This window comes from Canis lupus, chromosome 15, assembly GCF_048164855.1.
Source record: "Canis lupus baileyi chromosome 15, mCanLup2.hap1, whole genome shotgun sequence".
NCBI lineage: Eukaryota > Metazoa > Chordata > Mammalia > Carnivora > Canidae > Canis > Canis lupus.
In genome coordinates, this window is record NC_132852.1 from 25,106,595 (window position 1) to 25,126,680 (window position 20,086).

Consider the following 20,086-nt stretch of genomic DNA (forward strand, 5'->3'; position numbering starts at 1 on the left):
CTGCACCCATTTTCCTTTTCCCCCCAAATTTCCCTCACCTCCACTCCTTGGCAACCACTAATCTATTTTCAGCTTCTATGGATTTGCCCATTTTGAATATTTCTTATAAATAAAACTATCCAGTATGTGGTCCTTTATGACTGGTTTCTTTCACTTAATATTATGTTTTCAAAGTTCATAGTGTCATAGCATGTGTCAGTACTTTATTTCTTTTTATTGCCAAACAATATTCAATTATATATATATATATATATATATATATATATATATATATACACACACACACACACACACACACCCCACATTTGATTTACTAATTCATCTGTTGATGGACGTTTGGGTTGTTTCTCCTTTTTGGCTATTATTATTAATGCTGCTATGAATATTCATGTACAAGTTGTTGTGTGTACATAACTTTTCATTTCTGTTGAGTATATACTAAGGGGTGGAATTGCTGGGTCATATGTACAGTAGCTCTGTTTAATCTTTTAAGGAACTGCCAAGCTGTTTTCCAAAGCAACACCATCATTTTTCATTCTTGCCAGCAATGTGATGAGAGTTCCAATTCCTTCACATCCTCACCATCCTCACCAATGCTTGTTACTGTCTGTCTTTTTTTTTTTATATATATATAGCCATCCTAGTGGGTACTGAGTGGTATCCTTTTGTGGTTTTGATTTGTATTTCCCATTCTATATGCATGACTAATGCTGTTGAGCATCTTATCTGTGCTTATTGGCTATTTATATGTCTTCCCTGAAAAAGTGTCCAGATCATTTGCTTATTTTTTAATTGGGTTGTCTTTTTATTATTGAATTTGAGTCCTTCATGTATTCTATATACAAATCCTTTATCAAGTACATAATATCTCTCTTTTTAATTTTATCTAAATGCTTTCTGGGAATTGTGCATTTCCTGTTTATTTGAATAGGAGACTCCTTAAAAAGGAATCATGAGTCACAATAGAGGAAATAAAGTCTATTTCAGAATCCTCCTCTTGCCATACAAAATCAAAGAGGAAAAAAAAAACTAATAGTAATACTAGAACAAGAACTTAGTAAGTTACCGTGGCCATTTCAGTGTTGTAACAATAATGATTCATGTTTGTATACACAATTAGAGTTTACAAAGTACCATGATATACATAACCTGTTGTAATCAGCTCTGTGAAATATTACAGTTATCTCATTTACTAATAAAGAAAAAACAGGAAGGGAAAAGGGTGGAGACATTTAGTAAAGTATTTTGTCACACTTAAGACTAAGTTCAGCCTAAACACCAGCTACATAAATGCCAAAATATTCAGGCCAAAGTTCACTAAATGAAATAGAAAAACTATCAAAGCAGTTGTGCACGTAATTTTATTTTACAATTTATCCACATTTCCAAGTGATATCTGAATATGAGATGAGAAGTAAAACAGCTGCCTATGTCATGATAAATTAGCCATAGTTATAATTACAAGATATGAAACACCCGAAAAACTTGAACTTTTATCATGTCTTGCAACACCTAGGTCTTTTACCCTGACAGTATGCACTGATGTTGGGGAATGCAGTACAACCACACATGCTGTATCTTAAGTTTTTATCTAACAGTGATACATATACTCTCAAGAATAGTACACACTACAATGCAGTTAACTTACTGTGTGACTTTAGGTAATCCACGCTTCTCCCAGCTTTTTCTTCATCATCTAGGAAATCCACTAAGATTCCTATTCCTGGGCTGTCTGGCCTGAAGGTTTCTGCTGCGTGATCTCTGAGATGATATGGACTGGCGCCTAAATACAAGGGGGAAGGGGCATAAGAAAAGATGTGACCTGCTGGTATCTGAGTAGGAGAAAGGTAGCAATAATGACATGGTGTTACAGGTCTTGTTGACTGGTCACTGTGTGAGGCTCTATGTAGAAGTAGGATGAATTGTTTTTATTAATATTTTTGCTAAAGCAAGCAGACAATACAGATTAAGTGCAGTTGGCAGTCCTGTCCCCATCCCCCCTTGACTCTACAGAGTAGTAATGAACTATTTCATTCGTGCCCAGTTTTTTGCCACATTTATAATGGAAATGACCACCTCACAGTATTAATCCACAGAGTCCTAGTTTAGTCTTATACCCAGGACTGATTCAAACTCCTTGAAAGAGGCTTAGAAGTAATCAAGTCTATACCCAGAACAATCTACTAAAGTAGACCAGGATCCTTCCTCAGATCAAAGCCCAAGCATTTTCCAGGGTTCCCAAGGCTCCAGAGTCAAGAGAGACTCAAAGTTATAGTAGTGGCAGAAAATCAAATAGCTTCCATCCACAGAGAGAAAAATACCCTCTGAAATGAGACAGGTCCCATGTCTGATAATAAAGCATATTGTATATATAGACTTTCCTAGAAAATCTAGGTCCTATATTGCCATATTTTTGTGACTTCCAAGAGATGCCATTAGCATCTTCCCCAAAGGACAGACTAGAGGCTTGGGAAGCAAAGGTCATACTTCCAGAATTTAAGTTCTGAGCTTGACCATGCAACCGGACTATGCAGTCAACTGTGGGAAAGATTAGCTACTCTCTGAGTCAATTTTAGTCAGTCTCTTGGAATTTATGAATGTCAAATAAAACTATATAAATGTGTATGCTATTCACTGTCATGTAAGAAGCACTAATTTCTGTCTCTATCAGAATATGAAAGCATATGTGAAAATATCTTTAATGTTCTAGAGAAAACTAAAAATATAAATTGAAATTAATACCAATCAAGAGTGTCACATTCAAATTGATTAATCAATTTTTGGAAAAATAACAATTTTCCAACTATAGGAAAAAAAAAGAAAATCTCCATTGTTTTGGTTTGGTTTGGTTTGGGTTTTGGCCAAAAATGTACTATTGGACATGGAAACCTCACCTTCTAGGTGCTATACATTAATTTAGAGTTCTAGCTCCCTTTCTACCACTGGTGAGGTCAGAAATACCTGTATAGGGGGAAGGGAGTGAATGAAATGTTTGCCCTCTCTACTTGTAGGTGACAGCCAGATTGTTCACATTCCTTCCTGAACTCTGTTGGACAAACCTCTTGACTTACCATGTCTGGGAAATCTTCAAATGTAAATGTGATGATGACATTGGTTGGAGTGCCTGGAGAAGGAAGCCTTTGAAAGCGTCTTAGGGCTCCTTCAACAATCCAGGGGAAACTTGCTCTTAGTCAAGAGCCACTTTGCAAAAGAAGTATGATATTCTTAAAGGCAAAACTCCCAACTTCACATAAGAATATCAGCTTTCTATTTAAAATCACACAGAGGTGTAAAAGAAACAGATACTTCCGCAGACACTTCCGCCCTATGCAACCCATGCAACAGACTTTAATTTCTTGAGATTAAGAGGCTGAACTCTCCAAGAATGCTTCAGATTGGCCTTTCATTTCCTGATATAAATAGGAAAACTCATTGAAAACCTAACAAAGAAAAGAATGACGGGGCTCCCAATCCAGGAGCCCGTCTACTGTAATTACCTACAAAACTCCTTAAGAAGCTTCCAACTTTCAGTTTTTTTGTTTTGTCCTTGGTGGTTAACTTACCAAATGTATAATACCGTGTTGAGGTAAGCAAGTTGGCCATTGACCATGGGAGGAATAGCAATGGTAGAGGTAGTAGGAAGAGAGAAAATGTATAAGCAGTCACTCCTATAGCTACTGTCATATCTCACCTTTACACCCCATCCTGAGCTAATACTGGGGAACTGAGGAAATATTGTTTAGGAGGAAGTAGCTCCTTGAGTAAGGAAGTGGGCAGTGCAGGAAAAACAAATCAGAACCTTCCCAGAATAGAATTCACCTTTGACTACCACTTAAAGCTCCCCATCCCATGTCCAAGTTTTGCCAGACAGGGATACACATGTCAAAACCTGTCTAAGCCTGCCCTTCTCCATGAGCAATCACAGATATTCTTCTGAAATTAATGTTACTGGCATTTGTAGCTCTCAAATGCTACTTAGACTCTCGAGTCCTTAATGAACAGATGAGTCTGCACCATTTGTTCTCACTTTGCAAAGAATTTGATGTGCTCCTAACAGCAGCAGAGAAGCAAAAAATTAATGAGATTTAGTGGCCATTTATTTCATGGAAGAGCTGTTTGATCAATAGGACTGAAGTCAGCTTGTAGACAATGAGATCCTCTAGGAAATAGGCTCTGGTTTAGTATACACATCTCAAAAAACCAAGATATTTACTGTTTTTGTAGAAGATTCACTATTTTTATAAAGGCTTCATGGTTGCTTTATAGAGCAAACAAATTTAATTTCCCCAAAGAATTTTAGCTTCCTTGGAAGAGTAAATGAGTATTTCTTGTGTTCATCTGGCTCTAAGTAACTTCTTGTTTTGTTTTATTTAATTTAAACAACAAACATTTATTCTCCTGGTTCTGGAAGCTCAAAAGCCCAAGATCAAGGTGCTGGAAGCTTCAGTGTCTGGTGTGAGCCCACTTCTCTTTTCTTTTTTCTTTCTGCCACCAGAATCACCCTTAATGGTCCATCATGATTGTTTTCGCTTAGGCTTTTTCTAGCATACACCTCAAATCGTTGCAGCCTCTACTAATACCCCAGCTCTAGTCACTTCATTTTTCTGCTCACAGACCTTCCTCCACTGTTTTTAAAATAAAATTCAAATGCTTCTGCTTGGCACTGAATGTCTCCATGATCTTGACCACTGCTTTTCCATCTTCCTCACATTTCTTATATCCTACATTCCATTCACCCTGTCATGCACATTTTAGTATACAGCATTTTTCTTACAATTTTTTCATGGCTAGCCCTTAAAGACTCCTTAGAGATGTCGCATTAGCCAACGCAAGCCATATAGACATCTCTGTCTTCCAGGAGGTAGTGAAGGACAAATGTGACGTATGCCCAATAAAAGAACTAGGGCACTGGTGAGTAACCCTAGTGACCGCCACACTCTAAAATTTTCAGGTATTAAATGGAGAGTTGGGACACCTGGGTGGCTCAGTTGAGCATCTGCCTTTGACTCAGGTCATGATCCCAGAGTCCTGGGATCAGGTCCTACATCAGGCTCCCCACAGGGAGACTGCTTCTCCCTCTGCCTATGTCTTTGCCTCTCTCTATGTCTCTCATGAATAAATAAATAAAATCTTTTTTTAAAAAAGATAAAATTTTAAATGGAAAGAGTTTATGTAAAATACTAAATAACTTCTAATCAAAAGATACCAAGCGTTTTTATAACAAAACAAAACAAACTTGTTCGTGTGTGTCACTTATTTTATACACCTTCAGAACATATAGTCTTTCCAAAAATTACATAATCTGATCATGGCAATTCAGAGTAAAATAAATTCAAAAAAGAAACAGCTTCTTACACATACTTTAAGTACATTTTGCTTTTTATTAGAGTTGGTTTCAGACATTCTTCACATTTTTAGGAAATCTTTTGATTTGTTTCTGTTTTACTGTGTAATTTAAAACTCTCCACCTTTTACTGAAATGTACTAACCACTGAAAAATTAAAAGCAATATAAAAATAGGAACAGTTGAAGCCAGTTTTAAAGACTATAAGGCTAAAATAAATTTTTCAAATTATAATACTCTACTTTCATTTATATGTATTCCTCACAGACCAATAAAATGGAGTGCTCATTGTTTATTGGAAATTGACATTCCAATGGTGTTAGCCAACTAAGTAATTCTTTTTTAAAGTTTCCTGTGCAAAAATGTGTACAAAGAAATGTTTCTATACTAATTAATGTTGATAGTTTGGTTTGGAACATTACGTTAAACTAAAGTTAGTTTTATGTGTTCTCTTTTTACTATGTTTAATGAATATCATTGGTGGTCAATTTTTTCTAGAATTTTTAATCTTTGTTGCATTATAGAAAAATAGCAAAGGAATGATCAAAAATAGGCATAACAAAAAAAAAATAGGCATAACAAAAAGCAATGTTTCACAGAGGTAAATAGAGTATTGAGTTTAAATAAGCATTTACCATTCTTTAAAAAAAAAAAAAAAAGCATAGTTGGCTTATGTGCAGAGATGCTACATAAAATATCAGACACCAACTGAGGGATTTGAGAGACAGAGACAGTTCCAGTCTGATGGACCAGAAGAATGAATTTTATTGAGTTTCTACTATGTGCACTGCTCTGTAATACATGTGGTTTACATAGTCTTTCACACTATCCTTTAACAAACCTATTAGTGTTACTCTCTCCATTATGCAAATGAAGAAGTTGAGGGTCAAATATTTAGGAAGATTGCAGAAGATCACACAATCAGTAACTGATAGAAATAGCATTTCAACCAGGTCCTGAGCTCCTCTCATGACAGAAAAAGAAGGTGCAGGATCTAGAAAACAGAATGGCACAGAATAACAGTATCATAGGAAAATAAGCAGCAGAATTTGGAGAGAAACTATAATGAGAAACAAGAGTTCTGGAATCACCAGGTGTTACTCAGATTTCAGAAACAGTTTTGCAATTTTAGAGAGTATAATATGGGTACTTCTGATGATGGAGCAATTTCAATGGCAAGGTCTGAGCAGAAAATCAAAAGAAAAAAATTTAATATCTTACTGTCTTTTCAAAGATGTATCTAACTTACATGAAACACCAGTATACTCAACAAAATGCTGATGTGGAATGTGATTTTCCTTTCTCAAAACACGTTTATCGTAATAGTTGAAAACCTAATAGAGGGGCCGCCTGGGTGGCTCATTGGTTTAGGGCCGCCTGCAGCCCAGGGCGTGATCCTGGAGACCCGGGATCAAGTCCCACATTGGGCTTCCTGCATGGAGCCTGCTTCTCCCTCTGCCTGTGTCTCTGCTTCTTGTTCTCTCTGTGTCTCTCGTGAACAAATAAATAATATCAAAACAAAAACAAAACCTAATAGAGGATAATTTACATCAACCACCTTTATAGGTTTAACTTTCCTCCATAAACTATAGGGATTTAAGATGTAGCCTTTCCTTTAGCCTTTTTCTTACTTTTGATAACAAGAATGGGTGATAAAGAGATTTAATAAAAATATTTTTTGAGGGTAGCCCTGAGTTTTTTTTTATGGAATACAATCCTCTGAGATATATTCTATTGCACAATACCATGAATGCCAGAGGTGGCCAAGAGATATTAATTGATGAAAATAATAAAAAGGCCTTCTTAGATATCATAGTTTCAGCCCTCTTTGCTGTCTCTAAGAAGAATAACTTGAGCTTAACTTCTACTTGGCAATGCTTTCCTTGACATTAGGAAATGGAACACGTTTGGAAGTGACTTTTCCCAGTGAGTAGAAGGGGTGCCTGAGTGAGCATTCTGGTTGACAGCCAGTTTCTCCATCGTCTTCCCAGTCTAGGTGTCTCTGTTTGGGTGTGCCACCAGCAGCAATCATCTGGGTCAGTGGTGTCTAACATCCCCCCGGGAGGTGGTGGCACAACAGTGTTTGTTTAGTTTGTAGGGAAAACTTGTGAAAGGTGATGACCTTAGTTTAGGGCTGAGAAAACCCAATGAGTTTAAAGTGCCTAAGAAGTGAAGACTCAAAAGATAGTCCCTTCAGCTTCTGCGTGGGAGTAACCTCCAATACTCCTGTGGCCCAAGTCGATGCCGTTAAGTTTAAAATGCTTATCACCTAACACCTTCTGTGCGGCTGCCTTTCATCACTCAGCCAGCAGCTAGCAGGTCTTACTGACATTCTCTCTGCTGTGACTGTGTGACTGTCACTGAGCTTCCCGGCAGGGCACACAATCATCCTCCCAAGGCTGTTGAGTTCCACGTAAACAGTTAATGATCCCTATTTCAAACTCTGTATATTTCAGGTTGTACTTTAACGCAATAATAAATCAACAAAAGTTGCCTGTATTTAGTTCCTAAAGCAGTGATGTATGGATTCACTCTGGATATAGAAAAAATAAATATGCTGTGTGTGTTCCCCACCTCTCTCCTCCACAGCAATGCTGTCTTGTAAAACAAATGTTGTAGAAATTGATGAACTGTGAGTGATCCCAAGGGATATTTGCCTCTTTTCTTAAGAGCAATAAGAACATAATATCTGATTATAAGATCCAAAGAATATAGGTCATCCTATTTTATGTGTTTACTTGTTGATAGTTAAATTCAACAATTGGGAGCATTTGGTCTCTTGTGAAAATATGCTTTGTGCTTTAAAGCAGTTCCTATGTAAAAAAAAAAAAAAAAAAAAAAAAAAAATAAAGCAGTTCCTATGTGGATCCAAATTATAGAATGTAAGAGATAGTAGACAATAAGAACACTTTCAATGTAAAGAGCATTTCCAAATGAACCCCACTGCTACAAAAGCTATTCTGCTCAGCTTCCAACTTTATCTGAGCCCTTCTTTATCTTATCCTTCTTTCCTGAAAATTTGAATTTTATATCTTCTTTGAGCTCAGAAGCCTACCTTGTCCAGAAAGGCCCTTACAGATACCATCACCCCTGAAGCATTCAGTTGGGTTTATTGTGGTAAAATATACAAAATATAAAATTCATCATTTTAATCTTTTGAAATATATAATCCAGGAGCATTTAGTATATTCACAGTGTTGAGTAGCCGTCATCGTTATGTAGTTCCAAAACAACCTGATCACCCAAAGGAAACCAGCATCCCCATTAAGCAGTCACTCCCCATTTCTGTAGGTTCCCAGTACCTAGAAACCACTAATCATTCAATCTCAATGGATTTGCCTATTCTGGATATTTCATATAAATGGAATTAGTATGTGACCTTCTGTATCTGGTTTCTTTCATTTAGCATAACCGTTCCAGGGTTCATCCATGTTGTAGCATGACCAGTACTTCATTCCCTTTTTATGACTGAATGATGCTTCATTGTGTGATTATACTACATTTTATTCATGCATCCATTGACAAACATTTGGATTGTTTACACAATTCCACTCTTGTGAAAATATATTTCTCATGAAATTTGTCGTATTTAGCTATTTTTCAGCTGCTATGAATATCCTTATACAAGTTATATATATATATATATATATATATATATATATATATATATATATATAAATGGGTGTATAAAATGAACACCCATTTTCTGTTCTTTTGGCAATATACTTGGGAGTACCATTATTAGGTCATATATTTTTAGTTCTAACTTAATTAGGAACTGCCAAACTGTTTTTCACAGAGGCTGTACCATTTTACATTTCTACCAACAATGTATGAGGTTCCAATTTCTCAACATCTTCACCGACATTTGTTATTTTCCTTTTTTTTTTTTTTTTTTTTTTTTTTTATTATTACAGCTATCCTAGCAGGTGTGAAGTGGTATCTCATTGTGGTTTTGATTTGCATTTCCCTGACAGTTAATGACCTGGAGCATCTTTTCATGTACTTGTTGCCATTTGTTGACCTTCTTTGGAGAAATGGCTATTGATTTGCAAATATTTCCTCCCATTTTATAGGTTGTCTTTTTACTCTTAATAGGGCCCAAGAGTCTTAATTTTAAGTCCAATTTACCTAGACCTTTTTTGTTGTTTGCTTGTGCTTTGGTGTCTTACCTTAGCACCATTGCCAAATCCAAGATCGTGGACATTTACAACTGTTTTCTTTTTGAGAGTTTAGTTTTAACTCTCGAATGTAGATCTTTGATCCATTTTGAGTTAATTTTTGTATATTGCATGAGGTAAGGATCCACCATCATTCTTTTGCATGTGGATATCTAGTTGTCCCAGCCTCATTTGTTAAAGAGACTATTTTTTCCCTGAACCATTCAGTTTTGAAAGCCGAAAGTGTTTTACTTAATAGTTATATACTGCTTTTTTTTTTTTTTTTTAGTTATTCATGTTTGTCTTCTCTCTATAAATCCATTCAAGGGAGGAGATTGACTTCTTTAATGTTTCCTATATTTTATATAAGGGCTAAAATGGGTTCCAAGGTGAGAAAAAGGAAGTCAAAGAGAACTCAAGGTTTTAACCCAGGAAAATCAAGGTAATTTATTTAAAAGATAACTTGTTATCTTTTTAAAATATAAAATTAGTAGGACAATCTCTTCCCTCAAGATGTTCATAGCCTAATGGATGAAACTAGCCCATCTGATAGCCACCAGACACATGTGGCAATTGCACACTTGAAATGTGCCTAATTCTAATTGAGATTTATTAAAAGAATAAAATACACACTGGATTTCAAAGGCTTAATGCAAAAAGAAGAATGTCAGACATTTCATTAGTCATTTGTATATTAATTACTTTTTGAAATGATAATTTTTTGGTATGTTCGATTATGTGAAATACTATAAATCTAATTTCACTGGTTCCTTTTTACTCTTTTAATGTGGCTTGTTTTATATTTTCACTGGAAAATACTGACATAGATAAACAGAAAATCAAGCAAGTGTCTCACAGAGACCCTAATAAGTGAAAGAGGTGATATTTATAGCCATTTCTTAAAATTCTGTAACCTAGGTTTTTAATTACTATGCTATCCAATTCAAAATCAACCAGAAATATGACGATATGATTAGTGGTTCCAGTTTGAAACTGGAAGGTAAGGCAAGGGTCTTTAACACATATTGAGTGCAGAACATCTTCAGGAATACAAACAAAATACAAACATCCTGCCTGTACTTCAGATCTCAGGGGCAGACGTACCTGACCCACATCATTCAATTAGAAAACAACTGTAGTTTAAGCCAGTGATTCTCAACCAGGGATGGTTTTGGCCTCCGGGGGACATTTGGCAGTGTCTGAAAACATTTTTGGTTGTTATAACTGGAGGTACTACTAGCATCAAATGGGTAGAGGCCAAGGATGCTGATAAATTTCCTGCAATACACTGATGGCTCTTGAACAACAAAGTATTCTTTGGTTCAGTGGGTTTATAATTCTAAGGTAGAGAAACCCTGGATTGCACTTTACTAGGGTAAATATTTCAAAGAAAGAAGAGGCGAACATGTGCAGGAGCTCTCAGGAAGATTCTGGGAAGGAAGGGACCCTTCAGTGAGTGGGCTCTGGAATGTGGGCAGTTGCCATTGGGTACAGGCATGGGGCAAAGTCATCAAGAGAGCATCACCAGTCAGGAGGAGTGTAGCCAGTGGTAGAAACGTGAAATGGATTTGAGCCACCTGGAGCAAAGAGTACATCATAAAAGGAGAAGAAGAAACTAGAGAAGTCGTTAAGAATTCAGATTTGGGCTCTAACCCTTTTTATTTCATTTGGCAGCTGAGCTGTTTTGAGGAGATCGGTTGACCTTTCTGAAATTCAGTGTAACCCTCTGTCAATGGGGATTTAATTTAATTTCATTTAATCAAATGAGATCCTCTATCTACAAACAGTTGTATAACTGAAAATACAAAATATTGTTAACTTTATCCTTGTGGTTATCACCAGATTGAGTTGGTACTAGATAGAGTGTGAGGGCTTTGAAAGTCCAGCAAGGAGAAGGGGGTTGGGTCTATGGGACCATCCAGAGCAGGAAAGCCGTTAGAAGTGAGTGATGTTGTGGAAAGTTCACTTGGATACAGTGTGCAGGAAATATGGGAACAGGGAAGGTGTATAGTGAGGAAAATCATCTAGGACATCTAGAATGGATGGATGAGAGGAGCCACAGGGGAAGCAGCTGGTGGGAGGTCCTGTGCCACCATGTTCACAGGCAGCTGCATCCCCAGTGGACTCACATCAGCAACCTGGTGGCAGTGAAGTGATTTGAGCAGCTCTTCCAGGGACACACTGGGGATAAGTCATGGCTTTTGTAGAAGCAGAGAGAAAAATAGGACCTTATGCACTAGTCCTATGTGTTGCGTGAACACTACATGTGGTTTCTAAGACTGAGCATTGAATATTTTATAGTCAATGTGGAACTCTAAGCAAATGGTGGATTCTGAGTTTTCCTTGAACTTTGTTTCACCTTCAACAGCACTACCATGGTAATATTTTTTGAAGCATATGTATAAAGGAATGCCTTTTCTAGCTCTTCGAGGTTTCATTTTCCCGCATTTAATATTTGAGTTCAAATTCTCCCAGCCTGGCACCAAGGCAGGGAATTTCCCATCTTAATTATTTTTTCATTTAAAATAATTTATTTTATAAGAAATTTGGGAAGTGGCCCAGAGGTTTTACTGTCATAAGAATGTCAAGAATGTAGAATGTGGGCTCCATTAGCATGTAAGCTTCCAAAGGGCAGGGGTTTGGGGTTGTTTTGTTCACTGCCTTAATGCTAGTGCTTAGAACAGTGCCCGGCACAGGATAGCACTCAATAAATTATTTGTCGAATGAGTGAGAGAATGTCCAAATAAACAAGAAGCACACGTTGTTTGTGCACTCACTCTTCCTAGACGGTCGTGTGATTGATCAAGTGCCATGTGCCTCTGTGGTGCTGGGTACAACCGTATCTGACCCCCGGTCATGGCTGTTATCAAAGCTGTCTCACTGAGGTCCATCTATTGTCACTCATGCCTTGCCACAAGCACTCAAATCAAGTGTTTTCTCCTCTCCTTTTTACCTCCTGTGGAACCCAGCAGAGGTAGATCAGAAAAGCTGAAAGTGGAAGAAGATAAGAGAGAGCAGAAAGGGATCAAATCCCACCCCTACCCCCCCAGCCCCCGGAAGTGGCCATTGGTTTGTCTCCTTACACCTTCCCGCAAGAGTGGCCTTTCCATGTTCCTGAAGAAGAAAACATCTCTGGGGAGGGTGTGCTTCTGGCAGGACTGGTGTGCTCCAGTCAGCTCTGCTGCTGCAGAAATAAGGGCTCTTCAATGAGACTTGATGATATGCCAGTTCCAACGATAAGAAAAGCCTGAAACACCAGCATGTCACCACACACCATCGGCCCTATTTCCCAATGTAGGGCAACGAGGCCACCAAACAAACAAATAGGACAGCTATTCTCAAAGCTTGACAACATAGTTGTGGACATGTTGGAAAAAGAAAAAAGCTTTCCTAAGGAACTGTTATAACAACAGAAGAACACTAAATAGATCATTTACGGGTGCCCTCCAGAGTTAGGAGGTCCCTCATTGGCACCTTTTCCATCCTCGTTAGCCATCTTGAGTATTTCCTTGTCCCAAATAACGTTTCTTCACTTTCCTCATCAGCGTGCAAGGGGTTCCTTATGATACTTAAGTCTTCATTTGGTAGGAGGGAAGCCCAAGGATATTTTACTCAATATATAACTTCTTATAAGGGAAAGCAAGCAAACAAAAAAGTCATTTATTCTGAAATGCATTCAGTCATCAGATTTCATCAAACATTGATCTGAGATTCTACTGCACAATGGGAGCCTTACTGCAGACATAGTAAGACTCCTAAGAGATGAGATTTCATCACTGAAGAGGAGCTCAGGAGAGGAAGGAGTATCCCATGGAGTTTCTCTTCACTGGAAATGGAAGCCCCTCCAGTTTCAGAATTGATTCATGACAAAAGCCAACCTTATTAGTGTTCTATTTCCATGCTGTGTCCTTTAAAATAGTATATTCTTGCATTTAAAACCCATAATTCTCTAACATCTTTCCAAGCTGAATCTTCCATTTTCTGAAAATCTGGAGCCTTGATAAATTCTGTGAGACCTTCCTTTTCAATGTTTATATAGAAATATAGGAGTATATGTTGTTAAGTGTACATATTTCAAGAATATAAAGTTTATCCGAGATTGGAGTAGTGTCCTAGAAAGTGTGCTATGCACACCTGTGAGCCATGTGCAGTGTGCATGGGTGTATGTAGGTGCAGTCACTCTGCGTGCATGAACTACCTATAGCCAATAATCCTTCCTGAGGAAAATTGTGTTTTTAAGTTCATTATTAGGACGTTTGTAATGTTGATGCTGTCATGCAGAGTTGTTAGTAAAAGTCTTTCACCTTGTCTCTGAGTGAGACTAAAGAGAAGGGTAATAAACTAATACAATTAATGTAAACAAATTGATGTTATTTGTAACTGTGAAATGACAAGTAAATTGTAGCTGTTAAACTCCCACACCTTTGAACACCTCTTCTTAAGACTCAAAGATTTAAAAAGAAGGTAGAAGCCATTTTTTAAAAATTTCTACTATAGCAAATAACAAGCTACACAAATAAAGATGAAAACGGTGCCCTAGAGTAAAGCAAATGCTGACCAGGTCAAATGAAAATGAGCCAAGTCCAGAACTAGAAAAAAAAAAAAAAAACATTTGGTCAAATGGAAAACATTTCTGGACTTCTGTCTTTCAGGCCTGCCTGCCTCCCAAGCTGTTATATGGTGATATTGAAAATATTTCACATATCACAGAGATAACATGAGGATGAAAGGCATGTTTGAAGTTCTTGAAACTATTCTGAGAAAGCTACTTGAGAAAACATAAGCACCGTCAATAATACCATTGGTGCTGTCCATCGTTAATACCAAGCAATCACTTTTTATGTTTCCTCTTTCTCTTATAATAGTTTTGACCAAAAAAAATAGTTTTGACATTAAAATATCACACTATAATGAACATTTTCTAAGTCAATCTTCTTTTGTAAAATGAGTACCAAAAGTAATACCAAAACCAAATCTTCAGGAACCAATACAAACAGAAAATATGGTTTTAGGAAGACAACAAACATGGATTCATTCATTCAGTCAGTCTTTCATATCGAGCTGTGGTAGACACTAGAGACATAATAGCCAGTGCAGGTCTAGGGGAGGATCAGGGATACAGATAGGGATAGAACTCTGGAAGCTTGAAGGCCAGCATGGCTGGCCAGCTTATATGAACAAAATAGAAAGAATGCCATTTATTCTGTTATTCAACAGAGATAGAAGTCTTTGTAACATTAAATTCTCCATAAAGTGTTTACATATTTATACTGTCATTTGTTTAAACTGGAGTCACTGGCTATTTCTTGAGCATCGGGCATGGTACCAGCTGTTTGTAGGAATGACTTTTCTGTGATGTGTTAAAGTCCTGGTTATGATTTACGTAACCTCACTATTGATCAGCTTTACTTTGCCAACATACAATCTGTATATGCTGTTAAGTTTCCATTCTAGAATGCTGATATACACACTACATAGGATCATTTTATGGACAGAGACTTCATGGAGATACATGGAAAAAGAAACACACTCCTCAGTTTATGAGTTTCTTTTGTTTTATTTCCCTTTCTTTTCTTTTTAATGCCAGGCTACTTTTTATTTCTGTTTTATAGCTATCATGCTGTAACATATATTTCAATTACAAGGAACTAGAAAAAAGAAATTGACATTTCTCCTACCAATCCTGATGTGGTATCATTATATTACTTATCTGACAGAGAGAAAAAACATGACTAGTATTGGTTGATAACTAATATAGTAGCTTACAATGAATTTTAGGATTTTAGATCAATATTTATCTTAAAAGTTCCCTGAAGAAGATACTGCTCTCCTTCTCTTACCTTTTATCACCTTCACTATTTTTTGCTGGGTAGTTACAAGCCCATAAGAATAAGAAAACTAAGACTCTATTCATATCGGAGCACTATTATTCCTACAGATGAAATGACCTAGAATAAATACATTACTTAAGGCTTCAGACTAGAGAAAGATTTAAAAGCAGCAAGAATGACAAATGCTGTATGTGGTCATCATTTTGAAGATAATGAAGGTATAAAACAATTTAATCAAAATAAAAATTTATTCAAGCCACTAAAAGGTGGAAAACTTAAAGTGGTTCTATTGAACCACCTGGTACCAAATAGCAAACAAGGACCATGTGCCTTGCAATATCAAAGTATCACTTCCCTTCTTTCCAGAAGTCAGAAAAAGAGCGTTTCCAAAGCTGATTTAACACAGCAAATTTGCAGAAATGGTTTTGAAATATGGATCTCTATCAAAGATCAAATTCTGTTACTTCTGCTCACCTTCTGTTCTTAACATTTATTAGCAGGCTTAGCGTATTTATTTATTTATTCTTTTGCAGTTCTGACACCATTAAATATTATAATCCTCGTTGATAGATTTCAGTGCTGTAACCTTTGATCTGCTCCTTTAACGAATATTTGTGTATTACGAAAACAGCATGTAAAAATAGCCAGAACTGGACAAAAACAAAACAAGACAAAAAAAAAATTGCTGAGGACAAAAGAACAGGAGAAACTGTGGGAATGTGCTGTGTTTTCTTAACTGTTTTTTTAAAAGAAAATAAAGGCAAGAAATTAGCAAGCAATCCATGACAGATGGGCAACAAGTTTGCTGTTCCTTCCTTACCTGTCCTGTAGCATTTAACTTAGAAACTTGAAAGGAAAAAACAAAATGAAACAAAATAAAAATATTTATTTCCTCCCTGCCCACTACCCCTCAAGACACAGTAAAATTTATCAACTGTAATCTTTGCATTTGAAAGCCCATAATTGATTTTAATTCATTGCCTTGGACTTCCTATTCCCATATTTAATATTTATAAGATTCTGGGTTTTTTTTCAATATTTTTTCTATGGTATTTCTGTGAGCAGTAGCATATTCTATAATCTCAAATAACCTTTAATTTTGTTGTCGGGGAGACTACTGGGCAGAAGTCATCTAGCTCTTGAGTGAGTTTAGCCAATTACCCAACATCTCTATCTCATCATGACCTTATTGTTCTCTACTTACAGTTGCAGATTCAGTAACTCTCCTGAAAGGACTATGGTTTTTAAGGGGAAAATTATACACAATTGTGGAAATTAAGACCGCATTGTACTCATAAAAATGTTTAGATACTCTTTGTAGATATATCTACATATATCTCTAGAAAGAAGGATTGATCTGTATATCTTTTTATAGATATACATGCATACATTAATATATATCAAATAAAAAATAAGAGCCTTCCTAAGCAGGTAGTTAACCCCACCACTACTTCCCAAAGCATTGTTTTTCCAAGAGAGTGTTTTCTCTTTTGAATTTACAGGCTTTAGAAAAAATAATTAGAAAAATATAAGTCTTCAGTGACCCTTAACATTCTTTTTATTTTCATATTCAACATTCCTTATATTTTTTTTAAAGATTTTTATTTATTTATTCATGAGAGACACACAGAGAGAGGCAGAGACACAAGCAGAGGGAGAATCAGGCTCCCTGCATTGGAGCCTGATGCAAGACTAGATCCCAGGACCCTGGGATCATGACCTGAACCAAAGGCAGATGCTCAACCACTGAGCCTCCCAGGTGCCCAACATTTCTTATATTCTTTAACATCAAAATAAAATATATTAAATATAATTAATACAAATAATATAAATGGCATTTTCATAACTTAAGCTTCAAATAATAAATACTGGACAATTATATTTTCTTTTTTCATAGGTTTTTATGATCTTTCCCCCATCATCAACTCCTCCAGGTGTTAAGGAAATACTTATTAAACTATCTTGCTTCTTTGTATTTTTATTAGGCATACTAAAATGGATGTGTGTGTGTATGTGTGTGATCCTATATTCAAGTGTCCATCGCTGTTTTAATTTTGCAACTAAGTTTCTAAATCTCTATTCCAAAGTCATGATTCATCATTGATCTGAAACTCTGAACACTGGCAAGGAAACAGAAGTTTGATAGAATATCAGATAAGAAGAAATTAAAGTTGGAGAGCCATCAGTGTACCTCTGGGCAGTTTTAATCCCAAAACCATGCACTGAAGACATGGAAACTAATTGTACTAGCTTTTTAGAATGGAAACTGTGAATCTGAAACTGTTTTTAAAGATCTAATACTCTTTTACTGAAAAAAAGTGATTGATAAGTACTAAAAATTGTGTTTATCTTCACAATATTCTTTTGAAGACTGACTGAGAGAGAGAGACCGGGAAGAGCCTGATAACGAGAATCTTTAGCTGTGTTTCTAAATTCAGTCCTTCTCCGCCTAGAAACTCATAGGTGATAAGATATGAATAAGTTTCATGAAATTCATCTTAGTGCCCATACTTTAAGATTAAATCTTTTGAACTCTGCATGCAAATGTATATATAGCCTTATGAAAATTTAACTTTATCTTATATAGTTTGATACTTTAGAAAAATAATAACAAAACAGCTGAAAAGATATTGTGCACATGTGGGCTTGATTACTGACTTCTTCTCTAGTCAACCCATAATTTATAACTCACATGGGTAAAAATGAGGTGAAATTTGAATAAAAATGCTATGCTGAGTTAGAAAAAATACCAAATACTTTGCACTTTGAACCAAATAGCATATCAACTGATAATTTAACTTCTCAAAAGTCATAATACAGTGGATAAAATATTTTTGTGCACAAACTATATGTATATTAACATTCTTACACTACTGGTGGAAATGTAATCTGGTGCAGCTGCTCTGGAAAACAGTGTGCAGTTTCCTTGAAAAGTTAAAAATAGAGCCACTCTCGTCCCAGCAGTTGTACTACTAGGTATTTAAAAGATACAAATAAAGTGATCTGAAAGGGCACCTGCACCCCAGTTTTTATTGCAGCCCACAATGACTAATGTCCACTATATATATATATATATATATATATATATATATATATATATATCCACATATCACATATATGAAATATTACTCAGCCATCAAAAAGATGAAATCTTACCATCTTCAATGACCTGGATGGAAACTAGAAGGTATTATGCTAAGTGAAATAAGTCAGAGAAAGCCAGCTATCATGATTTTACTCATATGTGGAATTTAAGAAACAAAGGATCATAGGGGAAGGGAGGGAAAATAAAATAAGGCAAAATCAGAGAGGGAGCAAACCATAAGAGACTCTTAACTATAGGAAACAAACTGAGAGTTGTTGGAAGTGAGGGTGGTGGAAGGATGGGGTAACTGGGTGATGGACATTAGGGAGGTCATGTGAGCACTGGGTGTTATATACAATTGATGAATCCCTGAACTCTACCTCTGAAACTAATAATAACCTATGCGTTAATTAATTGAATTTAAATAAAATAAAATTTTTTAAAAAATTCATGTATCTCCAAAACAAGGTTTTTCAGCCTCTGCACTATGGACATTTGAGACCAGATCATTTGCATGGGGCCTGTCCTGTGCATTGTAGGATGTTAAGCAGCTTCACCAGCCTCTAGCAGCTACAGGTTAACAGTACCTTTCCCCATTGCAATGGCCTGAAAACATCTCTAGACCCTGCCAAATGCCCCCTGGGGGGCCAAAGTGTTTCTCTAAATCATTTACATGTAATTCTATACTAACATATAAAGCAAACATAAAAGATGTCTATTTTTAAGGTTGAGTTTTACCTTTTAGTAGTGGCCCCCTAAAAATTTTTGCTTTCCTTTAAATGTTACTAATAATTTTCAGAGACAGAATTGTGACAGATTATGCTTCAAATTGTCTTTTCAATCTTTGTTTAACAAGAGGTGGCATCCTGATTCAAACTTCAGTTTGTTTCAATCCTTGATTTAAAGGCATCATGAGAGAAAAAGATGTGCAAAACTTGATATTGACAAAATGCAACTTTTTAAATAAGTCATGATACAAAATTTACCATCCAGTCTAACAGTTATCCAGAGAGTTCTGCTGAAATTTTACTAATAAATCTCTCCCTTAATGTCTCAAATTCAAATAGGAAACTGCATTTTTATATTTTTAACATGTATGTTTTAAAATTACTGAAATTCTTCATTTACAAAAAACTGAGCTGGTGAGAAAAACCTGTATTAAGATGTTTAATGTTATTTATAGGAGTTTTAATAGGTGATACATACACATCATTTTCAATAACAAATTCATATAACAATGCACACATTTCTAAAATATTTTAAGAATGCTTTGTACATAACACAAGTTGTTGTTTGTCTTATAAAGCAGTTACTTCCTCATCTATTGTTCAAATGTCACCTTTATCTTGGTGAAACACATTATATATCGACTTTTGAAAAATGTATGCTCAGTTAACATAACAGTGACAGCTATTTTTCATCGCAGAAATGTCAGCAAATTTGAAATACTTGCTTTTTGTTAAAGAAAAATGAATAATTTATCTTCCAGTTCCAGGTTCTTTATGATGAGATAACCAATGAGTCTTTACACAGTAAATGGTTTTTCTGGTCACTCCCTACCTCATTTCAAATACTGTAAAGTATTCGCAATAGTTTGTTAATTTTTAAATTAAAATATTAGAATATCAGTGTCAACCTGTAGTATTTTGTGCACTTTTGGCTTTGA

The 20,086-nt window shown here is 35.9% G+C and overlaps 1 protein-coding gene across 10 annotated transcripts in view; it reads left to right on the plus strand.

Annotated features, from left to right (window-relative positions):
* DLC1 (DLC1 Rho GTPase activating protein) overlaps nucleotides 1–20,086 on the plus strand; it is a 493,356-nt gene that overhangs the window by 365,210 nt on the left and 108,060 nt on the right. The gene's annotated exons all lie outside the window — the stretch shown is intronic.